This window comes from Manis javanica, chromosome 10 (assembly GCF_040802235.1).
Source record: "Manis javanica isolate MJ-LG chromosome 10, MJ_LKY, whole genome shotgun sequence".
Classification (NCBI taxonomy): Eukaryota; Metazoa; Chordata; class Mammalia; order Pholidota; family Manidae; genus Manis; species Manis javanica.
Genome location: NC_133165.1, coordinates 115774558 through 115781466, shown reverse-complemented (window position 1 = coordinate 115781466; position 6909 = coordinate 115774558). Strand labels below are relative to the sequence as shown.

The following is a 6909-nucleotide window of genomic DNA, read 5'->3' as shown; positions in this document are numbered from 1 at the left end:
CTTCCACCCCCACTTCATGCAAAGCCCCTGCCCTGCTGGCAAGCCGCTGCTCCCCAGAACTGCCCATCATGCTGCACCCCCGCCACCGCCCCGCCCGCCTTTGCTCCAGCAGGGCCCACGGCCCCTTCTTGTCCACCCCCCAGCCCATCTCCCCCTGCAAGCTCAAGGGGACCCTTGCTCTCTCCCTCGCTTCCACCCTGGCCCTCACCCCGATGGGCAGGAGTCACACTGCAGCAACTTCCCCTGCCCTCCAAGCAGGCTGAGGGTTCTTGGAAGTGAGCGGGCCTGTAGAATGCTGAGCACCCCTCATTCCAGACACCGGGTCTGGGCTGCAGGCACCCACAGGCTTCACAACGCCCCTTTCCCAAACAGGTCAGTGTGGGCTCCATTTTACAAATGGGAAAACCGAGGCACAAACACTAGAGTTTTGTCGCGGGCCACACAGCCAGTGAGAGGCAGAACTGTGTCCTGAACTCAGGTCCTCCGGAGTCTTTCTTCTACCCAACTCACAGGGCCCCTCCTCCCAGGGGAAGTGGAGGCTTTGTCCAAGGCCACCCAGTGGTGAGCGGGAAGGGAATGGCTGAGGGGAGCCTCAGGGAGCAGGTGGACCCTTTACCAATGGCAGAACAGGAGACACTGAGCTAAAAAGCAGCGGGCAGGGTCTGGGTCAGACATCGGGGCAGACTTCCGAACTCCCAGGGCTGCGGGTGGGGAGGAGGCGGGACAGGCAGGCCTGCGGTCTGGGGCTTAGCCAGGAGGGGAAGAGAGGTGAGCGGGTGCTGGAGCTCCGTCCGCAAAGGCGGGTGGGAAGAGCGTGCCGTCCCCGGGGCAGAGCGGCCAGAGCCCCTCCTGGGAGGCGCCGCACCAGGAGCCTGGGTCTCACTGCTGGCCTGGCCCCTTCCCCTCCTCTGGCTCTTTGCTTGCAGCCACCTTCCTTCTCTGAGATGCCACCTGCCTGCTCATCAGGCCCGTGACCTTTCAGGACCTGGGCACTCAGAGCCGCCTGGCTTGGGTGTCCCACCCAGGGGGTTGCAGGCCTGGTTCCCACAGCAGTGCCCAGCAGAGGCCCTGGGGGATGGGGTCAGCCAAATGCACAGGTGGCAAGGGCCAGGGCCCAGGCCAGAACTGCCTGGCCAGCCCTCCGCCAGTCGCGCCCTCCCGTGGTCTGGGCTACGCGCCTCCCTGAGCACAGCTGGAACCCGCAGCCACCTGGGACAGACACAGTGGACAGCCCTCTGGCCTTTTTGGGAACAGCCCTGCTGCAGGTCCTGCAGACCCAGGATCAGGAGCCCTCTTCCTCCACCTGCAGGCAGAGGCCAGTGACCAGCAGGACAGGGCTGGGACACCCTCCATGCGCTGGACACGGGTGACCTTCCTGGGGCCACACTGGTGTCTGCTGGGTGGCCAGCCCACGCACCTTGAAGCCTGAAGGTGGCCTTCAGGATCCTAGTCCTTCCAGGAATAGCCCAGCGGAGGGGGGTGGGCGGTTGGCTGGCAACTCTGGGCAGCCCAGATGCCAGGGCTGGGCCACAGCTGGGGCCATTCCCCTGCTCAGCCTGAGTGCCCCACTCCACGGCCCCAGAGCTGGCTGGGAGGCTTTGCCCAAGGTCCCTCTGCTGGTTTCTGGCTCCTGAGACCTTGCCTCTCCCATCAAGGATGGGGTATTGTTTCCACTCATTCCTACCTTTCTCTGCTCACTCACCTGTCGCTGCTAACCTCCTCTGTACCTGGCGCTTGGCACAGCATTGAGGGGTCCCAGCGCTGAATTTGAAATGAGGTCTTCCCTTACTAAACACCAGGCCAGGATGGGGAACGGAATGATAAACAAACAGGCCCCACCCCATACCCCAGGCAGCACGGGAGGCCAGTAGGGCCTGGGAGCTCGGTCGAGGCTTCCTGGAGGAGTGGGCATCTCTGCTGAGGCCTGGAAAGGCAGGGAGGGCAGAAGGAAAAGAGACTCCTCAGGACAGGAGTGGAGGTGAGGGAGGGTCTTGGTGAGACAGCATGGAGTTTAAGGGGCTGGGCAATGGGGAGACCTGTGGCTGACAAGATTCCAGAATATTCTGGAAGAACAGGGGAACCTTGCACTTGAGACTCTTAGTTTGCAGCATTTGGCAGGAAATTTCCCTGCCCACTACCCATCCCCACCTGTGGCCAACACAGTCCTGTGTCCTCTGGGCAGAAGGCCTGCGTGCCAGCTGGCTTCTCTGACACTCACTAATGTCTGGAGCCCCCCAGTATCCAGTAGAGAAGTGTCTGAAATAGTCTTCAGGTTGTGAGGGGTGGGAAGTGAGGGCTAAACTCTGTGCCCCCCGTGGGTGCTCCCCTCCCCCGCTCCCCCATCCCTCTTCTGGGCCTGGGGGCTGGGGCTCTCAGTTACCCAAGGGTTTGACAGGCTTTGGACTGTTTTACAAGATCCCACCAGTCTAATAAGAGCGTTTGAGGAAAAGCCTCCGTAGTCCTCTGGGTCTTAGTTGCCCTACGTGGACTGGCTGATACCAGGATCCTGTCGGCCCCACGATGGCCCAGGCCGGGTGGGCACTGCGCAGGCCGGCCCCAGACTTCCCATGCCTGCCCACTTTGAACCAGCGAGGCTAACTCCAGGGCTTTGCGCTTCTCCTTGTCAACTAGCTGGGGAGGGGGAGCCCTGCCAGCTGAGAAAGTGGGAATGGCCTTGTGGATGGGTCCTGGATGCGTGGGGTGACCAGTGTCTGCGTCCCCTCTTGGGTTCCCAGGGAAAAAGATGGCTCAGTCTCAACCGCAAACACTGGGAGTGTGAGGGAAGCTGGTGGTGACGAGGCTGAGTCGCCAGGATAGCCTCTGGGGGCAGGGGATGCCCACCTCCAGGAGCGCTCCCTATCTCTAAGGGCCCCTCGCTAGTGCAGAGGGCCTGTGGGCCATCCGAGTTCGCCAGCGCCTCTCAGAAGGCAGGTTCTGGGGTGGCCCCAAGAGGACCGGCAGGGGGCAGGCCCCAGGCCCCACTGCAGCCCACAGCCCCAAGGAGAGAGGTGGGCGGGCTGGGGGAGCTGCAGAAGGCCAGTGTGGCTGGAGAGGAGGGAAGGAGTCGTCGAGACGCGGCTGGACAGGCAGCAGGCTCAGGGGCCCCATGAGGACCTGGGCTGCAAGGTGTTCGGCAGATAGGGCCACCGTGCCTTCAGTTCCAACAGGATCCCTCCGCAGCCGCGCTGTGAAGTCTAAGGGGCGGGGCTGGAGGCGAGGAGGCGGGGCGAGGAGGCTGCTGCACCGGCCCAGGCAGGAGTGGCCGGGGGGAGCTGGGGGACTGGGGGCCTGTGCTGCAGGCAGAGCAGTGGCACTTCCTGAGGGGAGCCCAGGCTCTGGGCAGGACTCCCTGGGAGGAGAATGTCTGGGCTGAGCGTGCCAGCCGTCCCTCGGCAGCAGCGGGAGGGATTTGCCCTGGTGCACATGGGGTTGGGCAGGAGCCGGATGCTGGCCGGCCTCCTGCTCAGAGGGAATGCTGGGAGGAAGCAGCCCCTGCCCTCCTTCCCCTGTGTGGCCTTTGGGTCACGGGACGGGCCTGCTGAGCCCGGGGCCTCCCCGGGGCTCAGGGTCTAATACTTCCTGCCCGTTTGGCCTTGGCCCCGCTCTGCCTCGGTTTCCCCCCTGTAAGGTGAGAGTGTCCGTCTAGGGGTTGGGAGGAAGGCCCAGGGCGGTGCCCATGATGGCCCCTCAGCAGGAGGTAACGGCCTTCCCTCCCGGTGCCATCCAGGGGGCAACCAGGGATTAACCTGAGAAGCCCCTCAACCCGTGTCCTGCTCGGTGCGCCTCTGCTGGGTGGGCTCCTCACTGGAGGGGTGCTGTTGGGGCAGGCAGGCCCTTCCCCACCCTCCCTTCTCCTGAGAGTAGCCCTGGATCCCCAGGGAATTCTGCCTGAGGCCGGACCCCTCACTGGTCCCGGCCCGGCTTGGCCAGAACAGGCCCCACAGGCATGGAGTCACTGGGAAATCTGGGAATCTAGGATGATAACCTGAGCCCCACCCTCGTGTGCCCACTGCACTCTACAGTTTACAGACCTCCCTCACGACCACATTCTGGCTTGGTCTTATGGCCTGGGAGTCCCAAATCGCAGCCTCCTCTCATCCTCAGGGGTCCCTGCAGCTGGCACCCCTCCCTTTGCTGGGTCCTGACCAAGGCTGGGCCTCAGGGCCCTGGGGAAACCTCGCTATACCTCCTTGGGGCTCTCCTAGCCGTCAGAATCCCCAATCTGTCTCCCTGGCTGATGTGGTCAGTGACCTCCTTGACCGCCAGCTCCCAAGGGTGGCACCCAACCTGTCCCCATAGCTGCCCCTGGCCCTCTGGGGACCCCCTGGGGCCACTTGCGCAGGATTCCTCCCTGGAGCCTGGCAGACACCCTGCCTGAAGAGCCCGGGTTCATGCCCCAGCTGCACCCTGTGACGTGGCCATGTGGCCTGAGTGGCCCCCCACCCCTCTCAGGTGGTTTGAGTGGGTCTCACATCTCCCTGCTCCCCCCAGTCCTGTGCAGGTCTGAAGGTTTCCCCCCACCCCGTCCCCAGCACCTCCCTCACTAGCCCCTCTTGGGGGTCCTCTGGCCTCACCCACTCCTTCTGGCTGAGACTCCCCTGGTGCCCCTGACATCTGGCTTCCAGGAGGTCCAGTCTGCACCAGGTGCCCTGTGCCACCCCCACCAGGCTATGTTATCATGGTCTGCTTACTCTCAGGCTGGATGGGGGTGTTATTGTTACCATTGGGTACAGGGTGGCAGCCCCTCTGTGGTGCCCTGGCCCTGCCGCCTGCCCGCCTGGGTGTGGCCTTGCCTAGTGCTGATGTAATGGGCACCTTAGTCCCGTAATCATTATCTGATACCTTCATACTCCTGTCATTGGCAGTTAAGTCAAAACTTGGCACAAGACCCAGAGTGCCAGGCCAGGCCTTGCACAATGCCAGGCCTGGCGCCGGCAGAGGAATCCCCACAGGGATGCAGAGAAGTGCCTATTTTTAGCCTTCAGGAGAAAACTAAACCCCAGCGCACACAACATGCAACCCAAATATTTGTTTTTATTCTTAAAAGGGCTTGGGTGGTGGGTTTGGGGTCTGAAGCACACGCTTGGCTGAGCCACACTGGCTCAGAGGGAGCCTTGCCTGTCCCCACATGCCCCACCCAGCACTTCTTCCAGGCGACCCCACCCTGCCACTCCAGGAGCCTCCCAGGGTCCCCGCCCACCCGCCCAAGCAAGGTCGGAGAGCCAGGTGACTTCCCATTCCCCAGCTGGCTCAGCAGGCCTCCCCCCTGCCCAGACACCTGCCCGGACACCTGCTCCTCCCCCATGGGCGGCCTTGGAAATTGGGCATCCTAAGGCCTCCTCTGCCAAGTCTTCCCCTGCGCAGGACTCCCCTTAGCTTTCACACTGGCCCTCCATTAGCAATGTGGGGGGTAGGTGTCCCCTCTTTGCGGTGCCTCTTGAGTGGGCCCTTGAGCTGCGTCCGGGGAAAGCAGACTTGAGGAAGCGCCCACGGTGCACAGGACCTTGGAGAGAGGCATGGGAAAGTTTGTGCTGCAGCTGAGGATGGCCACGGGGTTTCCCTGGGAGCTGGGAGGGAGGGCCGGGCACTCTTGACCGGGGCTGCTGGAGCTGGTGACTGTGCCAGGTGGCTTACACAACACGTTTACTCTGTCCCAGTCCTGAGGCCAGAAGTCCAAAGTCAAGGTGTCAGCATGGCTGTGTCCCTTGGCATTCTAGGGGACAATTGTTCCTTGCCTCTTCCAGATCCTGGTGGCTGCCAGCATCCTTGGCCTGCGGCCATATCACTCTGACCCTCAGGGCCAGCCTCTTCGGATCTCTCTCTGTCCCTCTTCGTGTGTCAAAGCTCCCTCTGCCTCGCTTTCGGGACACACGTGATTGCATTTAGGGCCCATGGCCGACCCAGGACCATCTCCCATCCCCAGATCTTTACCTTAATCACATGTGCCATGTAAGAAAACACCTACTGGCTCTGGGTTCAGGACCTGGCTGTCTGGGAGGCCCTGCAGCGCAGCCTGCTACAGCGGGCCTGGGCTGCTGACTCCGCCAAGCCCCCTAGAGGCGCTCCTTCTGGAAAGAGAGCAAAGGTGGGGGGAAGCCACCAAGGCTGCTGTGTCCAGACCTTGGGTTTGGGGGCACAGAGCTCATTGCTGCACCTCAGACCACCAGGCGGGATTGCTGTGGGGGTGAGGGCCACCCTAGGGCGCAGCGGCCTGGGTTAGCATGGGCTCACACCCAAGGGTGCACGGGGCTCAGGGCCCGAGGCTGTTGCTGTGTCCCTGGTCCGCTCCTCCACGGGCCTCCCCTCAGGCGCGTCAGCAGGAAGGTGTGAGGAGTGTGAATGTCCAACAAATGCTGGCTCTTAACCTTTCTGCGACTCTGCCCTGTCCTGGCCCAGCCCCTCCTGCCCAGGACCTGACGGCTCACCTTCACCATGGTCAGGGTCTGCACAGGACCCTGGAATCCCTCCTGGTCCCCGATCTGCCTGGGACGCTCTCCTCACAGAGGCACCAGGCTGCAAACAGAACAGGCCATGGCGTCACTGGACGCCTCTCCCTGGAGCTTGCTCCCAGGCTTCTGGTTGGTTCCAACGGCATATGTGCCCCATGGAGGGGACTGCTGCTGGCTTATCACCACTGTGGCCCAGTAACAGGGCCTGGGCACAGCAAGAACAGAGCAATGCTTTGCTGACCCAGTGGATGGATGCTTCCTGACATTAGTTCAATGATGAGAAAATGCCGTAAACATCAGAAAACAATTCCTAAGGAAAAACCAAACAGCCAGTTGGGTGAACATGGGGCCACCAGACTGCTGAGCAAGCCGAGAATGGTGAGGTCTCTGGCCCCACACCCTCTGGCCATGAGGGGTCTGGGCCTGAGGCTCCGGCTGGGTTCAGGTTCCGACGAGATTA

General features: G+C 62.5%; 1 long non-coding RNA gene across 2 annotated transcripts; it reads right to left on the bottom strand.

Moving 5' to 3' along the window:
• Window positions 1-5014: 5014 nt before the first annotated feature.
• LOC118970284 (uncharacterized) lies at window positions 5015-6623 on the bottom strand. 2 transcript variants are annotated; one of them, XR_005058151.2, is made up of 3 exons: window positions 6426-6623; window positions 5932-6068; window positions 5015-5503 (listed from the first exon to the last, which is right to left on the bottom strand). It is a non-coding gene; the product is annotated as an uncharacterized lncRNA (long non-coding RNA). The 2 variants fall into 2 exon arrangements; XR_005058152.2 differs by having other exon boundaries at window positions 5966-6068.
• Window positions 6624-6909: the final 286 nt, after the last annotated feature.